Raw genomic sequence first — 19,920 nt, forward strand, 5'->3', positions numbered from 1 at the left:
TAAATTAATGAATTAATTGAAATAAAGAATAGTTTTACATTTCCAATTCTTTATGAATATGTTTCTTGCTATAGATAAATGGACTAAAGGGGAAAGCATCTGCACCCTAAGAATGGTATCCAGAACTGGAGCATTGAATATGATCAAGGAGTTAGAAATTATACAATTATCTGTCCACAAGGCTTGGTCAAAATTTCTAAATTCAACTCAAAAAGGAGTTACTGTTTTGCAATCGAATATCATATGAAACCAATCTGTGTTCGAGGCTTCATTACACCTCCAACAATTAATTTTCCCATAGTTATATATTAAAGCTGCTTTATGGGGAGTTAAAAAAGCTCTGTGAAGAAATCTCCATGTATATATTTTCCAATAAAGAGAAGAAGTAGATTTTCCTGCTGATTTAAGAATTAAGCATTTATCTTCATCAGAAAAGGTCATCTTATTAATCTTAGTTGAGTAATTCCAAAATAAAGAATGTGGAAACAAACTCTTCTCTTATAATTGTATAAATTATTGATATATATGATATAAAACCAGTCTGATCATCATTTATTTGTACTATAGTGTCATGCAGTTATCGCACGTGCCACGGAGCTTATTAATCCTGGCCTAATAAGGTGAAATCTTTTTGCAAGACTAGACATAAATATTTTATAATCAACATTTAATAATGAAATAGGATGGTAAGAAGTAGAGATCATAAGTTAGAGAATCTTTATTTGGTTTGTAGATAGGAGATATCAGGGAATGATTGTTGGGGGGTGGCTGACATATGTTTAATTTGTTCAAAAACTTTTAATAGGATATTTAATTTTTTTCTGGGAATAATTTGTATAATTCTGGGATTATACTATGAAGCAAAGGGGCGGCCACGGTGGTGCAGTGGTTAGCATTGCCACCTCACAGCAAGAGGTTCTCCGGTTCGATCCTCGGCTGGGGTGCCTTCTGTGCGGAGTCTGCATGTCCTCCTTGTGGTTGCGTGGGTTTCCTCTGGGTGCTCCGGTTTCCTCCCACATCCCAAAGACATGCTGCAGGTGGATTGGACACTCTAAATTGGCCCTAGGTGTGAGTGCGTGCATGTGTGCGCCTTCTGTGGAAGGTTGGGCGCCGGGCTGGCAACTCAACACTGTAAAACTCCACTGCCAATCATGAGCAGACAATGTGATCCGCTGTGGTGACCCCTAACTGGGAAAAGCTGAAAGATGAAGAAGACGATACTGTGAAGCAAAGGAGAAGCGAACAACAGAAATTTTCTAAAGTTTTAACAAAACAATTAATCATTTCCAAATAGCAAAGCATTTGGGTTTCCCCTTCTTCAGTGCTATCAAAAACAATTAAGAAAGACTCATTAAAATACTAAAATACATAAAACATGTGACACAACCAACCAATAAAAAGAGAGTGCTAAAGGCTCAAGAAAATACACATATATTAAACGCTAGTTAAATAAAAATATTATTGCAACATTAGATGCTTCTTATATAAAACAGGTTTTAAACTTACTGCATTATTCAAACCAGGATATACATCTGCTTTCAGTCTTAGAATCCAAGAGTATTCAATGTTCTCTAAAATATTGTTGATCTCACCACCCTATTACTTTTGTATACTACCTCGACTACTCTAAATTTAAATATATGTCCCGCATCATTATCAGCTATATGTTTTGCTAGCTCATTCTTTATAAAATGAAGGACTAATAAATTAAGATATATTTCAACTTTTAATAACAGAACACATGAAGAGGAAGGAATTATATGCAAAAATTGGAACGTATTGCTAACTATACCTGAGCTCAAGCAGATCATCCATGAATAGCCTGGTTTTGAATATAGAAATGAGAGAAACGTAAGGAGAAGGCTATGTTTTAAGAATGTGACTTCCAGGAAAACTACCACTGGTTTAAAACAAGGGGCATTTCCATGTTTGAATTGTAGTTGTTGTAGGGATATTTTCACCAATGTGCATTTTATTCATCCTGTATTGAAAAATTAATATGTTTTTGACTGTTATGCCAATTCTAATACTGTAGATTGCATATTTGGCTACATGCACACAATGTCCTTCATTTTGTAAAGGTAAAAGTAATGGAAAGTTAAAAGAACGTATAGTTGAGCACAAGTCAGAAGAGGCATTATGATGAATGCACTACCAAACATATAGATGATAATGATGTGGGACATATATTTAAATATAAAGTAGTCAAGGTAGTATACAAAAGAAATATGGGGGTGACATAAAAAATATTTTAGAGAACACTGAATACTCTTGGATTCTAAGACTGAAAGCAGATGTATATCCTGGTTTGAATAATGCAGTAAGTTTAAAACCTGTTTCTTTTTATTGGTTGGCTGTGTCACAAGTTTTATGTATTTTAGTATTTTAATAAGTCTTTCTTAACTGTTTTTGAAAGCACGGAAGAAGGGGAAACCCGAATGCTTTGCTATTTGGAAGTGATTAATTGTTTTATTAAAACTTTAGAACATTACTGTTGTTCGCTTCTGCTTTGCTTGTTGGACTTGATGTTACCAAATACAATTTACTGCAGTGGATTCCTTTTATGTTGCATTATACTATGAAGACCAGGGGCTTTATTTGGTTTAAGATTATTAATTTGATCTTTTAACTCCTTAAAAGAGAATGACTTATTAATTTGGAACTTTGTTTTTTGGTTAGTTTAAACCCTTTTTGTCTTTCAAAACGTCAGCAGTTATGTTGATTTCTAAATCTGTCTCTTTGTTATTAATTTTGTCATAATATTTCCTAAAGCATTCTAGTATGTCTTTTAAATCAGTCCCTTTTTATTTTTATCACCTTATTTGGGAATTATTTCTTTAATATGATTTGTATTTTTTTCTTGGATCGAACAATCAAGCTGTGTAAGCTTTTTGGATTGTAATTTTAATTTTTCCAGATTTGTTGATATTATATGGTGAAGTACATCAAGATGTTTCTGATTTAATATTTTCAACTCTGCATTTGCAGATTTGTCATAAGGTTTAAATTGGATGTCAATTTATCTATATTAGACTGCAAAGATATCAACTCCTTCTCCCACTTTTATTTTTTTACATGTGTACTAATTTTTAATTCTTCCATATAGATAAGCTTTTAAAGAATCCCAAAAAATTACTTCTGAAACTTCTGCATTATTATTAATTTTAATGAATTGATCTAATTCTTTCAGAAAACATTCCTTAAAGTCTTTTAATTTTACCATATAAGCAGGGATTCTCTGATAATAAATTAAACTACTTGGCGTTAATGTTAACATAAATGTAATAGCATTGTAGTCAGATAAAGGACATGAAGTTATCAATACTTCTTCAGTTTTAGTAAATAAACTACTAGAAGTAAAAATGTAATTGATGTTTGTCTGGGTGCCAAATCTATAAGAATAATGTGTAAAGTTAATAGACTTATTTTATTTAATATCATAGGTATCTCTCAGATGTTGAGAATTAATAAAATGATCTAAGTGTTTAGCTATTGATGATAGCTTAGGAATCATTTCAGTAATTGTACCTTTACTAGAAACAATACAATTAAAATCTCCTGCAGTAATCAACTTACCTTTTGTATATAAGGTTATGATATCCAAATATGTCTTAGCAATTTTGTCTCCAGTCCCAGGTATTCTGTAAGAATTCACAAAAGTATACATTTTTTTGTCAAGTTCTACTAATGCTAAACCCAACATGCCATTTTTATGTAAATATGTATTTAATACTTTATGCATAGGTAATGAATTTCTCCAAAGAATAAGAGTACCTCTCCATTTAGATTTAAAATGAGAGCTCACAAGAGTTGAATAAACTTTTAGCATCAATCTATCTACATCTTCAGATAACAAATGTATTTCTTGTAAGAAAATTATGTGAGCTTTATGCAATTGTAAATATTTGTTTAAGTTACTCCTCTTCAATGGATTATTAAGTCCGTTGTTGTTTAATGAGAGACAATTATATGTCGACATTCATAATACCATGTAAATGCACTGATTTAAGATGATTTAGCTTAAAATATAATAACCAAGTACTAATAACTGTTGTTAATGACAGATACAAATAAAACTTCCACTATGGAACAAAAATTCCCTGATTTGATGATATAATACAAATCACACATCAGCCAATCCACCCAATATCACCAAGCTAAACAGTTGCTACTGCTTCTTAAGTTAAAATAATATTATTAATTATAAATATTTAGAGCACACTCAAGTCATGTTAAAAGGAAAAAAATGTAAAGTATTAATTTCAGAAATATATTTAAGATAATAGAAATATAAAGTTGGAAATGTTAATAATAAATAATGATGTTATGTTTTGCTGACTATATGAAAAATATCCCAGAAATAATGCATTTCAAATTTCTCTATTTGATAGAGATATTTTATATAATCATTTCTTTTAATTAATCCTAGTTTAGAAAATACTATAAATAGCCTTATATTTTAAGTATCATGTACTAACAAATTTATTTATTGCACATTTTCTATGCCATATTCTGAAATTTGCGGATCAAGTTTTTTTCATATCAATGGGAGATGAAAAATACTTGAAAGAATTTAAAAGTCAGTTTATTATAAAATAAAATAACATATTTCACTAACAAATACAAAACATTTCAAAGAGTTAAATCTGCTCATTAATATTATTTTCTACTAATTAGCAAAGTAACTCTGAATAATTAAAACAACAGATGTTGAGTAGATTGAGGGATTTTAAGCATCCTCTCCTCTAAACTGTTTCATATAACACAGAAGACAAGAGCTTATATTAAAGTATAAGTACAATAATGTATATAAATGCTGTTATATGCAAATGAATATTTATAGAGAAATCAAATAAATATATTTGTCTCAGAGCAAGTATATAATCACTAATAATAGTTTCTAGCCAAATGTCTGTAAAAATCATTTTGCATAAAAAACAATTTTATAGCAACGAGTGTGCAGGGGTGTGAACCATATGTTATCTCATATAAGATATTTGAGCTTCCTAAATGCTTGTTCACATTTGCATTTTAGTAATGAAGTGTTCCTTATGTTTAACCTTACAGTTTTGTTGCATTGGCCAGATCTTTTGGGCATCATTTCAGGTGTTAGATTTCACAATTGCATTTCAAGGAAAGCATTGGAACAACTATATACTAAAGTAATTTAGTATTTAGTTTATTTAGGGTATTCAGTTTTTGTATGCACTTGGTTATACCTTGTGCAAATATGTCTGTAGACCCCTTACTTATGAATAGACAAGTGTGGTCTGTGTAAATACGTATTTCAGTTTGAGTGTATTTTTTATGTGGATGCCCTTATGTATATAGAATTGCAATGTAGCATCATTTACTTAAGTACTGATGCTTAATCTGTATCTTACCAACTTTCAGGTTATTAATAGCTCTCTATAATAATATTTTAATACACTGCCAGATGTTATGTATGGCACGTCATACTTTGTTTTCTATGCTATCAGCTTCATTTATGCTATGCATTTATAAATATTCCATATTTCTCCAGCAGTCTTAATGGTTAACTATCTCTGTATATTATATATAAGGTTTTCTGTTATCTCTGGATCACCCATAGTTTGTCTGCTATATTTTTTATGAGATTAAACCTCTAGGTGTGCCACTGTCTGTTGCAAAAAACAGATCAGTTATTTTACTTATTTGATCTTATTTAATGAAACTATTCTTTTGAGAATCTGTATTCAGATGGAGTCCCGGTAGAAAATACCAGATAGCTCTTGAACAATGAAGAAGTTAGAAAATGTTAGTAATATAAGACATAGCTAGCAAAGAAGTTAATGGTTTGTACTTGCATAACTGAAATGTGGATATGAAACAATATATTAAGTCTGTGACAACAGTGGATCAGTAAAGGAAAGTATTTTTTTAATATATCAGGGCTCACAATGTCAAGTCTTGAAATGTTTAGACTGAATATTCAAAAATTCATCTGACAATGTGCAAATATTTGTGTTTACAATATAACAGGTAGCATGATACAGAACCAGAGAAACTGAAGAGGAAATTCCATTACTGTAATAGGTACTTCTTTGTTTATCAGAAGCATTCAGCATAGCAATAACTATCTAATTCATTATTATTATTAAAGTTATATTAGTTTTTTTCAGCTTCTTTCAAGACACATTAAACCCAGTAATGTTGTTTTAAACAAGCATTTTATCACTATAAATGACATATTCCTGTGTACTGTGGTGATCTGCTGCATGAGAAAATTATATGTGGGTCTATATCATTATGTCAAAAACAGTAAACAGTGAACAATCACTTCTGAGAATTTTTTTTCCCAGGGAAATCAACTGGTTGGCCATCATTATAAATTTGCGCTTTTCCCCACTATAGTGCAATCTCACAGATGGTATATTTAGATAGGGGTGTTGGGTGCACAGCCCCCACTTGTTTTAATTTATGTGGTTCTTGTGATGGTTGCTAGGTTGGTCCACCAGCTAGTTTCACTGGGAAAAAATTGTTTAAGTGATCGTTCACTGAATGTAGTTTGATGACTAGGAATTTGCTGTTTAGTCTTTTTGATGTAATGATATAGACCCAATTATATTTACACTGTACTTGTATAAAGGATACAAATTTCACTGACCTATGATTAGGATGACCACAAGATGTCCCTAAACAGAAAATAGTACCAGCTGTCTTTAAGTCTGCAGATGTCTCATTTTTCTTCTTCTTACTGCATTCTTCTTTCCTTTTCTTCTTTTCGTTATTCCACTTTTTAAAATATAATGAGCACAAAAACTACATGGACATGTTATAAAATTAACTAGATTAATTTTAAATGTTCTATTTTTGTGTTTCTGTTGCTCATTTTAACATTCAAAAAGTTCACATCTGATTTTGTAAATCTTTGTTCTTTCATTACAGTTAGGACCTCGGTTCCGTCCACGAAACCTATACGGCCATTTCCCAGCTCGTGCAAGCCAAAAACTCTCAGCTAAGACCTACCCATAATGCCCCTCTCCTAGTTACTCCAGATCTCATTTGATCTGTTCCTAGTCAGACATGCTAGCCATCTCTCTCAAAGCTAAGTAGAAAATTGATAATTTTAAGACAGTTTCTCTTCAAAATTATTTAACTTTTAGTCAAGTTAGCCTTTTCTTACTGTCGCCTATAACCTAAGTCTATTTTTTACCCTTTTCCTGGGTAATTTAATTTTTTACCTTTATTGGTACTGTCCCTCTCTCCTGTCTTTGACAGGCCTTTCCTTTCTACTAGTGGTATTTTTTCCCTTATTTTTTTTCTGTAGGATAGCCTTGTTGCCTTACTATGTCAGACAAAGCTAAGTTGGGAGTTAAACAGTGTGACAAGTGTGGACATAAGATGCCTACCACAGATACACATGTTCATTGTGTCTACTGTTTGGGCGTGGATCATATTAGATCTGACTGTGACTTTTGTGCTAGTTTTAGTAACTGTACACTAGCAGAACATATTAATAAACTTATCTTAAAAGGTTTACTCAAGACACCTTTTTTGGAGGATCTATCTGGGTCGGAGGTCTCACTCCCTCCAAAGACCATAAAACATAAGGAAAAATGGATTACTCAAGGCACTTTTATTTTCATTGGAACCTTTTTCGGAGGCTCTATCTGGGTCAGAGGTCTTACCCCCTCCAAAGACCATAAAACATAAGGAAAAATGGATTACTCAAGACACTATTTTCGGAGGCTCTATCTGGGTCAGAGGTCTCCCCCTCTAAAGACCAAAAAACATACGGACAAATGGAAGTCACTCAGTTCCTGCATCTCTGTCAGTTACGGAACCGAGTCGGCTCTGTGCTTCCTCGGCGCAGACCTCTTCGGCACTAGGCTTTGTGTCTTCTCCCTCAGAGCCATCCATGATATTCACCCCTATTTTGGCTCCGACCTGAGCCCCACTGACTTTGGTGCCATCCTTGGATCCAACATTGGCTCCGATGACTGTACCTGCTTTGGCACCATCCCCAGCTACGGTGCTGACAGTTTCTTCCGCTCCATCAGCTCCAAAACTTGAATACCTGCCAAGGACAAGATACCTCCAGTGCATACTGTCTCGGTTCCGACAGCAATGATTTCCCTGTTGGCACCGTCCATCCTTGCTGCATCAGCTCCAGTGGAACTGATGCTCTCCTGAAGCAGTGCTTGGACCGTCCATACCTTGGTATCTAGCCTGGCGCCTATTTTCTCACTGGCACCGTCTATGTCCATGGCTCTGATGGCTTTCCATTCTCTTGCTCCTCTCCCAACCCTCTATTTCTGGACCCCAGGCATGGGAGTCACAAGAACTCTCTTTGAAGGGAACCCCTTCACCGGAGTCCTTCTCAGAAGATCCCACTGGGGAGCCACCCCAGAAGAAACAGTGCAAGAAACCGGAGGAATCTATCACTGAAGACACTGATTGTGATGAGGGGGAAGGGTCCCCATGGTCTCCCCCAGACAACATCTCATTCGGAGACATTCTCAAAATCCTCAAGCAGTGGGGAGACTGGAAGTCCTATAACCCTTCTTCTGAGGAATTGGTGTTCCTGTAGGCCTTCCGTGCCCAGCCATCTACTTCCTGGGTGACCCCACCACCAGATGACCTTGTTAAACTCATTGTGCAGCGTGCTTGGAAGGCCCTGGATAACATAGAACCTGTCCCACGGAGGCCAGAAAAAAATTGTATCTACACCTGAAGACCAGCCCCACTGGTGCGAGCAGTTGACAGTCGATTCTATGGTCATGATGGTGGCCACCAAGAGGGAACTGGCAAAAGATAGTTCCACCATCCATCCTCCAAACAGAGAGTCCCATACCATGGACAGTCTAGGGAAATAGAACTATGCTTCAGCGACATTCCCTATTTGGTTGCTTAACTATCTGGCACACTTTACTTGTCTCCAAAGAGACCTAATTTCCGAAATGTCTTCCTCTTTGGTCAGGTAATGTCTGATGAGGAGCGTGATACTGTCGCCTACAGCTAGCTATCCTTGAATCCATCTCGAACCCCTCGATGTGTTTGATATCTCATTCCACCGACAGGGCAGCTCGAGCTGCTGCATCAGGCATTGTCATGAGACGTAATGCTTGGATGCGGTTGTGTGACTTTGCAGATGCCTTTAAATCTTTCTTCATCAATGCATCTGTTACTGAATCTGCACTTTTTGGACCTAAAGTACGAGATACACTTACATGTAGTGAGAAAGATGGAAAGACTTTGTCTGCTGTGGGCATACGCCTTTCCAACCCCCAGAGGTGCTACTCCAGGAACCAGAACGGAGGAAAAATGTGGTTCAAGAAATCCCAAGGACCTTTTTGAGACACTCATGGTGAACATTCCCCCTGGTTAGAGGGGGCAACTCATATGGAAGACGTCCCTTTCACGGTAGAGAAGGTCCGCATAACCAGAGCGCTAGAGATTCTTTCTCTTGCAGACCCCACCATTGCTCTTGAGCAGTGGCCTGATTGCTTTCCTCTGGAAGCTGTTGAGGTACATTTCTCTCTGCATCTACCAGCTTGACATCTTATTACTACCGATGTTTGGGTGCAGAGAATAATATCCAGAGGCTACCAAATACCTTTTGACTTAACTCCCAGACCCGTCAAATGAATCCCCGATGTACCACCCAATCAGAGGGAATTAGCAGCCTTAGAGATTGAAAAGCTGCTAAGGAAAAGAGTCATCCAACCAGTCCCACCAGACCAGACAGGATCCAGGTTTCACTCGAGGTACTTTTTAGTGCCAAAAATGACAGGGGACTGGAGACCAATCCTGGATCTCAGCCTATTGAACAAATTTATCAAAACTCAAAAATTCTGGATGGTCACGATACAGTCCATTCTTCCCTTCCTAGGGAGGGATAACTGGATGTGCTCTATAAACCTCAGGACGTGTACTACCACATAAAGATGGATCACCACTCCCAGAGGTTTCTCTGCCTCTGGCTGGGAGCCAAACACTACCAGTTCAGGGCACTGCCATTCGGTCTCTCGAACAGACCCCAGAGTGTTCACCAAATGTATGGCAGTTGTGGTAGCTCATCTTTGACTAAAAGGATTCCATGTGTTTCCCTGTCTAGATGACTGGCTCCTTACTGCTCCGACCAGGAAACTTCTAGTCTGCAGCCTCAGTTACATTCAAGCTCTCGCTCTCTGCTTGGAGATTACAATCTACAAAGACAAATCTCAAATGTCCCCAATAAAGAAACTGGAATTTATTGGAGCAGTCTTTGACACAACATCCTGTCAAGTCCCCCCCCCCCCACAGGCTTTTGAAAATAAGACACCAAATCCAAGACCTTCTTACTCAGACCTATGTACTAGCACATCTTGTACTGCAACTCTTGGGCTCTATGACAGCTGCCATTACATTAGTACCACTGGCAAGACTGCACATGAGAATCCTGCAGTGGCTCCTTTCCACACAATGGTCATTGCTAACTCACCCACTCAACCACACGATATGCCTTACAAACCGTTGCAAGGAAGGAATGCTGTGGTGGATGAAGCCACAAACAAATCTTTGGTGTCGACATTTCTGTCTTCCCCAGCCCATGACCATGGTGACCAGGGATGCTTCACTGTTAGGGTGGGGGGACATTTCCAGGGAAAAACTGTCCAAGGCACCTGGTCCGCCATGGAGGCCAACTTGCACATAAATGTTCTGGAACTGAGGGTAGTTCTCTTAGCGTTGCAAGCGTTCCATGCATTCCCTTCCCTCGGGGACCATTTAAATTCAGTCAGACAACATGTCAGTCATCTGGTATATCAACAAGCAAGGCAAAACCAGGTCTTACCCCCTGTGTTGGGAAGCCATGAGGATTTGGCACTGGGTGATAGTTTCCAACCGCTTTCTTACAGCAACGCACATTCCTGGGAGTTCCAACCTTATTGCGGACAGTCTGAGCAGGAATATCCTGATGGCTCACGAGTGGTCCCTTAACCCTGTAACAGCAGATCAGATCTTCCAGCACTGGGGCAAGCCTTGCTGCAACCTGTTTGCTTCCCCTCTAAACTACAAATGCAGAAGCTATTTTGCCTTGATCTCCCCTCAGGGAACCACCGAGGGACACTCTAACGCATTACTAGCCCCGGGGTCTTCTGTATGCTTTTCCCCCATTTCCCCTCATCCCAAAATTTCTCCAGATAGCTCAGAGGTTGAGAAGCAAAGTGATCCTCATTGCCCCTACTGGCCACGTCAAGTCTTGTTCCCGTTTCTATGGCCTCATCTGATTCACAGCCCATGGATTCTGGATCATTCCCAGAACCTGTTAACTCATCTTCAGGGACTAATTCATCTGAACCTGCACAGTTTCAAGCTCACAGCTTGGTTCCTCCACTTCCAGTGATTGCCAGGCTGCCTGTCATCCCATCTCCTGTTTGTGAAATTCTTCTGGCCTCCCACAAACCTTCCACTAGAAAAATTTATTCTAGTAAATGGACTAGGTTCTCTATTTGGGCCAAAGACCAGAATTTAGACCCTTTCTCTATGCCTGTTCAAAATATCCTACAATACCTGACTACTCTTTTACATGCAGGAGCCTCATCTTCAATGATCACTGTACATTTAGCAGCTATCGGCAATTTTCATAATGGTCGTGATAATTCTTAAATTATGTCACACCACCTATGCACGACCTTTTTGAAAGGAGTATTTACATGTTAAACCTCCAGTCAAGCGTCCCTTAGAACCCTGGGACTTGACTCTGGTGCTTCAGTCTCTCACAGGTTCTCCCATCGAACCCTTTGATTCATGTGATTTGAAATTTTTGCCATGGAAAACCATACTTCTAGTAGCACTTACCTCAGCGAAAAGATTATCTGAGCTGCAGGCCTTGAGTGTCAAGAGTCCTTACTTGATCTTCCACATGGATAGGGTGTCCCTTCATACTGACCTTTCTTTCTTGCCCAAGGTCATTTCTGGCTTTTCCATTAACCAGTCTATTGACCTGCTGGTTTTCTTCCCTCGGAATTCTAGTGAGTTAAAAGTTTTCTGACCTTCTGGTAAAAAGATCCTAATTCTTGCTAGAAAAAATAATTGAACTTTAATGTTTAGCTTCTTTAAGTCTTTTATGAATGGAATACATGCTTTCCTTTTGGTCATAAGAGATTCAGTATAGTCATTGTCACACCTGATAGTGTTGTTGTTTATTTTTATTGGAGAATTACCCCAAGTAGTCTTCAGTTCAAGGTCCTTGCCTTGGCTGGAGAGAAATTTTACAATAATAGATCTGGGGGGGGGGGGCAGAAGATTTTTCTAAAAAGAAGTTGAAAGAGATCTATGGGTTCTCTCAGTACCAAAACAGACACTTTCTGGTAGATTTAGAATTTTAGGCATCCAGTTAGTTAAAAACTACAACATTGTCTCCTTCTTCTTTTTCTGGTATTCTGTATATCCTAGTATTATTTCTTCTAGATCTACTTGCTAGGTCCTCTAGTTTTTCCGTAAGCAAAGTATTTTGTTTTAGCAGGAATTCTGTGTGAATACTTACTCTCTGCCATTCTGCTAGGTCATTTAATGACCAGGTCATTTAATGTGTGTTCTGTTGCTGAGATCTGAACAGATTGTTGTTTTATGATCTCTTTTAACATTTCTGTTTGTTTCTTGGAATCTTCTTTTATATTGCCCATTTTGATCTCAGGTTTATCAAATTTAATAGAAAACTCCTAGATACTGGCAATTATAGAATGTAGTTCCTTTTTCACTGAGTTCTTTTGAGAGTTGACTTTTGAGTGGCTCATTCTGTTACAATAGTCAGTAAAACTTCTGACAGGAAAAAAAATCAAAGAAAAAAAAACTTCATTTTTCTTTCAAATAGTTGCCCAAGTTTGGTTAAAAGACTCAAAATTTGTAAGAAAATAGATTTTTGTTAAGTTTGCATAATAAAATTCTGTCATAAAAAAAAAAATCAAAATAAAGCAGAGCTAAGGCTTTGGGCTGTTAGCAGTTTGCCTTACTGGCTACACCCCGAAGAGAAAAGACTTCTGATGATGTACTGACTCAGTGTTATTTACCTGGATATCCATTCAACTATTTTTTTAAATGAATGTATGTCAAGCCCTTTTAAGATAACCCAATGAAAAACTTGAACTTTCAATACTCAGATGTGGAACCTTTCTTCTAATGTGTTACATTTGATAAATAAGCTAGGAGAACACTGAAGGTCCCTGATTATTTCTTTGTTTTACAGTGCTGTAAAATGCATTAGCTTGAGGCTGTCTTTTGGTGCATAAACTCTTCAGTGGCTTTACCTGAAAGAAAATTGTATACACACTTATGCTCATGCTGAAACTTGAGAGACAAGACGTTGCACTAAAGTCATATCAATGACCAAGTCAAACTGTACTACTCTCATGCTCAAATAGTAATAACTTATGTCAGACTGAAGACAGAATACTCGCTCCACCAGAAACATTTCTGTCTGTATTATTTTTTTTATTTCATTTTTACACACTTGCCCAAGTACCATCATATGTGTTTACTGTTTAAGTAACTCCCCCTTAAGTAGGCAATACCTCATCAGCAAGACCAAAGGCATGACCTACCTGTAAAAAAACACCTCACCATATACAAATGCTTTAACATTTGCCATGATGAATATGCATCTGCTAGGGTGCCATACAGAATTTTTTTACCCAACTGACTTCCTATATATATATATATATATATATATATATATATATATATATATATATATATATATATATATATATTTTTTTTTTTTTTAATTACACCTCCAAGAAAACAGATTCCACAACAGTCACTAACAATCAGTTCAACATCCATCCTCAGTAGAATTGCCTACAAAGAAGCCAAATCCCAGCCACAGCACTGAAGGCCTCAACAGTCAAAGACTGCAGAAAGGAAGACCATTGGAGAGCCATTCACCTGAGTGATCCACTAGCTCTGGATGTCATTGGGAAAAAGATGGTTGGAAGCACCACCTCTTCTAACATCAGAGCCATCTACTTGACAATAATGTCTTTGGTGACAAACTCTTAATTATTTCCCAATCTGTTGTATCCTGTCAGTAATTAATAGTTGCAGTTATTTTTTTTTATATCATCCCAACTCCATGCAATATGAGTCCATATTTTACGGTCTTCTTGATGTCTCCAAAGTACCCTCTCAATCTATGGAACATTCTTGTCAGTTCTGCCTGGGTGTAAATATAACTATACAGGTATTCCCATGAAAATATTCTAAATGTATGTGCTTTCAGTACAAATGCATAGTTTAATCATGTTTTCCCATTCTTCATTCCTAAGTGTGCTTCTAACTCTTTCTTCCACATTTCTCTTTTGCTCTTCTACTGTTCTCATCTCTTCTCCTTTCAGCCATTTCTTCTCTACCTTAATTAATTCACTATTTAGAGGGCCTTCCCCTATCTCCTGCATACATCCCTGTCTATTCTGTCCCATGTTGTCTTTGTCCTTGATATTCCAATTCTAAGTTACCTGCTAGTTGGTACTCTTCCTTTATTTCTTCCCGCGACTTCATCCTGTTAATATTTGAGGCCAGTAATTCTTATTTGATTTTTCCACCATCTCCACATAACTGTCCTTATTTCTTCTTTCTTACCTAAGCACCCTATAATATCATCATCTCTTGGCATTTTTTCTACTCTGGTTCCTGCCATCTCACCCTAAACATCCTCTGTGCATTTTTTACCCATAGTAACTGTAATGTCATGTTTGGAGCTTACAATAATATATTCACTGCGTCTTTCTTTCTTTACCAGCTCTTCTCCCTCTTCAGTATTATAACTTTGCAGTCTGCCCTATAAGTCACCTCAACTAATCTTAATATATTACCTACCATGCAAGCATGCAATACCGTGTTATGATCTAGTGCTCATAATCTTCCCCTCTCCACTGATTCTGTAACTGTATCCTACACTATCATTAATATATCTTCATTCCAGACAAACTCCTTATGTATATGCTTCACTTTTTCCAAAACATCCATCCCCATGAGATAGCAATATGCCTGCCATGGAAAAATAAACTGCAAGATTATGAACATCAGAAGGACTCATATTCTCTGATCTATGTCCAACTTAATAAGCTTCCATTTGTTCAACTGTTCTTAAACCTTCTCATATACCTTGTTGTATGTATACCTCAGAGACTCATCTACTGTTCCCATCAGCAAAATACCGTAATAGGTTCATAGGTTAGTACTAAGCTAACTGCTCTTATGAGCCATTTTAGCTAAGCCATTATATCCTGAGACTCAAACAAACCTGCCTTTGTGTTTATGTAGGCAAGCACCTTAACCATTAGGCCACCCTCCCAACCCTAATATTTCATTTCTTCCTGTATTCCCTCTTTCTTTCTCACTCTCTCTCTCTCCTCCCATTTCTTCTCCATCTCTATTTACTAAAACCATCTGTGTTTCCTCTGGCTTGTCTGATATTTTGAAGTTTGTCCAAATTTCTTCACTATGTTGCATAGTTTTTATAGGGTTCCTATTACGCTACTGAATCACTAAATGCCAAACGGCCAAATACTCAAAACGGCCATTCATTGAAGTGTGTTTTATGGGGTCACAGTACAGTGGGGAACAGAATCTTTGCCCTTACCCCACTGTAGTATGAACTCGGAGTTGATATATATAATTAGCTGGGGGTGTGGGGGTGCCCCTCGCTAAATATATTGGATGAACGTCCGTTTTCAGTATTTAGCCATTCAGCATTTAGTGATTCGATAATGTAATATAGACCCTTTTTATAGAGCCTCCTTATATCAGGTCATAGTCAATATCACATTGTTCATATATAGTGCAATCTTTCTCTCTGTTTCCTTCCATCTATACCACCTTATATCTAATCTCCTTAATGGCTCATCTAGAGGTTTAAATTACAATGCAAATAGCACTGGTGATAACGATGTACCCTGCTTTGTCCCTTTTTCTGTATCAACCTACCCCAACATTCCCTTCCTTAGTTTCACTCTTGATGTCGCCCCATTTATATATTGACCTTATCAGAAATCTGTGCCTTAGTCCTTCTTAAATACCTCATCACTTATTCATATGGCCTAGCTCATTCACATTCCAGAAAATGATATTAATCTTTGTTGTTCTCCCATTTTGTATGGTTATTTTCTATCACCATTTCCTCCTCTCTTAATTCTATTCTTCTCTTTCTTTATTATTCCTATTTCATCAAACTTTCGCTTCCCACTATACCTATGTACATATTTACAATTTTCCTTCCTCCCTTCATCAATGGCACCATTTTTCTGACTTACATGGCCTGCCTCCTCAACCCATTTTTTTTTGTCATAACCATAACAGTGCACCAATTTGCTTCACATATTCTCCACCTCCTCTGCTTTATACCACTGTGCCTTTCTTTAACTCCTTTTGATCTTTCCTCTCATTTGTCTTTGTTTCCTACTCATTATTTCTGATATTTATGTAAAATTTATGGAGTTTTCTTTTCACACTGCTCTCCATATGCCTTTCTCCTTTTACCTTTTTTTTACATTAGTATCCACTGATCCACTCATATTGTTTTATGTCTATCTCTGCATTTATTTCTCACTCATGCTTTCATTTGTGTATGCACGCTTTTCCCATCCTTGTATCTTACATCCTGTATTCCATTTTGCTTCCCTCTGCACCATTATAGTGATTCATACCGTGACCATTCCTTCCTCATCTTCAGTCCCCCCTTTTTCTCTTATATTTCCTTTGATATATTTTCCTCATTGTAAATCCACAAAACCAAATGAAACCAAGAAGTACACAAAAAAGTATCAGGCAGTTCCTTGTAAATGCTTTTTGGAATGAAAACTTTCAGTTTGAATAATAAACGCAGCGCCTGTTTGTGAAGGCTTGTGCTTTTTTGTGTGCTTCATATTTTCCTCATTGCTGTTTCGCTCCCATGGCTGCTCGCTGTATCTCCGCTGACCCCTCTTCCTTTCTATGCATGTTTTTTTTTCTTTCTTTTTTCCTCCAAGGATATTTGTTTTGCTGTAGCACATTTTCTTCTCACTCTGCATTAATATTTTATAAACATATCATCAAATGTAAAGAAATACTTTCTTAACTTTGTCTTCCCAGGCCACCTTTACCCTCGCAGTTGACATTGCCACTTTCCTTACATATTCCTGAAGGGTAATCATCTGCATTACATGGTCACATATATTAATCAGCATTCTTAATATTTTGACCTTTTACAATTTATAAGTATATAGTTAAATGAACAATTAACTTTCCTTAACATGCTTTCCCTGATTTCATTTTGCCCCAAGGATTAACAATAACATTTTATTTACATATTGTTAAAAGGAAAAGTGATGCCCCCAGTGCAGTATCACATATCTCTAACTCATCTGACTCAGTGCATGTGACACTAAAACTTATACAGTATAAAACAGGGTAATACCTCCTGCCCTTATCTGCTCCAGTTCACAATACATCTACTTTTAGCAAAGGCATGTTCTTTCCTTAATACTGACCTATCAGAGTCACATTTACAAGTCCAGTATACCTAACACCACTATATCCTTAGCAGAAAATATGAAAGACATGGCAAAAGAAATATGCAAACCAATGGGGATGACATGTGTCTATAAACAATCTTAATATTTAACCCTTTTTAATCCCTTTCACTCTTTGTCCACTTTCTTTATTTCCTTTATGTCATTTTCTGTTAACTTACTCCTTCATGTTTTAGCTGTGAGATTGCTCTGCTGTTTTCTGCCTTGTCTCGCTCATTACCTCAACTCTCTCTTGCAGTCATCTTTGCTTTCAAAACAGAGGGAACCACCTCTCCTGTTCCCTCAATCTTTCCTTCATATGGGCCCTCTTCTTCCTAACCTTGCCTCAGCTGACTTTACTCTTCACTTGGCTCTGTTTGGTGATTTGCCGGTTTCTGTATGAATTCATTGGCTTCTTTCGTGATGGTTGGAAGTCCTTGCAGTACCTCACATAAACAGCTACAATGTTTCTGTAGATAACATTGTCCAAAGGATGTTCCTCTCTTTGTATAACTTTAGAACCCATGTGAATTAATTTCTTTTATTTTCTTTCTCATCTCAAAAAAAAAAATCTTGATCAACAAATACTCTGTCACACCCAGCCAGCAGTCTTTGGCTTGGGTCCAATAATGCCTTTAGTACTCACTCTGTCTTTCTCTCTCAGTTCAAATGTCTGAAATCTTGTGACCACCAGTCATGGTCTCCTGGCATTAGCATTCCCTCATATCCATACAGTTCTTTGAGCATGTTCTATTTGAATTTCTGCTTCCTGTATGCCCATCCACTGAACTACATTATTCTTTACAGCTTTCTGACAGCCCTCTTCTTCATAGTTTACCCTTTTCCTTCTTGTCTTGTTCTCTGGATTAACCAACTTCATCTCTTCACTACCTCTGCTTTCACCTTCAACTCTTTAATCTCATCTATCAGTGTTTGTATCATATCTGAATGCTCATTGTGTCCCTTCAGCATCTCCAATGCATTATTTTCTTGACTTACTACATTTTCTATTAAGGTTTTTTTCATCTACTTCAGTTCTTTCTAATGTCACTAATGTGACTTATTCCTCTGGGCAGCAACCCTCTTTCGCCACTGGAGTCTGTTTTTTTTTTCTTTCTTCAGCTGATTTCTTCTTCTTGACTTCACTAATACTTGACTTTTCAGTCATTACCAACTACACCTCACAACCTATTAGAACTAGAAATCTGGACAAAGCCACAGGTAATGGAGGAAAAGGCCCCAAAATAGGAACACTTTTTAAATATTGCTCTTACAAACTTAGAAAGTAGACAATATAACAGGTTTTGCATAAGCTTGCATTTTTCTGAAGGACATGAAGTCTGAAACAAATGTCTGCTATTATTTTCTGACTTCAGTTCTCAATGATTTAACAGTGATTTGCCAGAAAACCAAAATGTTATGAGAAACAATCAAAAATATGAGGGAAAAATCTGGACAGTTGAGAGGAATGCTCCCAACACTATTTTTAAATATTTTCATGGAACTTTTTCATACTTATTCCTATCCTATATCCTAGCACATGTGGAACCTGGCGGTTCTGCTGTCTGTTAGTGCAGTATCATACCAGAAGTCAACATAGTAAATTGTTTTCATCCAACAGTAGCACTCATTTTCACTGTATTTCCTGTTTTTGTCAGCGTAAGAATATATCTGAGCCATGGTTAAAGCAAAATTAGTATAGACAGGTACAACACCTGTAAATATATGCTTCTACATACACATTCAGGGCCAGAAATATGATATTATAGTACTTTTCTGGTTTTTGGTACATCCTTTATTTATTTATTTATTTATCCATCTTTTTTGAGCTGGTTACTCCCACTAGACAAGACTGTTTTCCCATTTAAGGGGGATTTGGCCAGGGCACTGAGGAAATTCCCTTACTCTTTACAGTAAGTGTAGTGCAATCTGCTGCATCCACCAGAGGTACCATCAACTAAGGCAAATGAGGTCTCCATTTAATATCTCATCCAATGGAAAGCACACTCAGGATTATAGCACCCCCACCAAAACAACCTCTGCCATACACATACATGCACACACTTTCTTCTGCACTGCTATGTCAGTTTTGAAAAATTAATACAAGTACCTGGGGTGGGAATAGAACTCATAGTCTTTTGTCAAACGTAAGTATGTTACTTGTTGAATCACTGACAATACTTTCAAATGACTTATTTCCTATGAACTGGTTAATCAGCCTTTTAAACTGCATCATAACTGAACTGACATTAATTTCATTAGTTAAAGTTTTCCGTTCACTTACAGTTCATTCAGTAAATCACATAGTCATCTAAGTGAAGCATGCATTCCAGTACAAACTATATTTAATGCTAGCTGAATATGTCATATTAGCAGAGATTAATTTATGGGTACTGTATTCTCATAATTAAGTAAAACAAATTAAATT

The sequence above is a fragment of the Protopterus annectens genome, chromosome 10.part0 (assembly GCF_019279795.1).
Source record: "Protopterus annectens isolate FY-2018-M chromosome 10.part0, PAN1.0, whole genome shotgun sequence".
NCBI classification, from domain to species: domain Eukaryota; kingdom Metazoa; phylum Chordata; order Ceratodontiformes; family Protopteridae; genus Protopterus; species Protopterus annectens.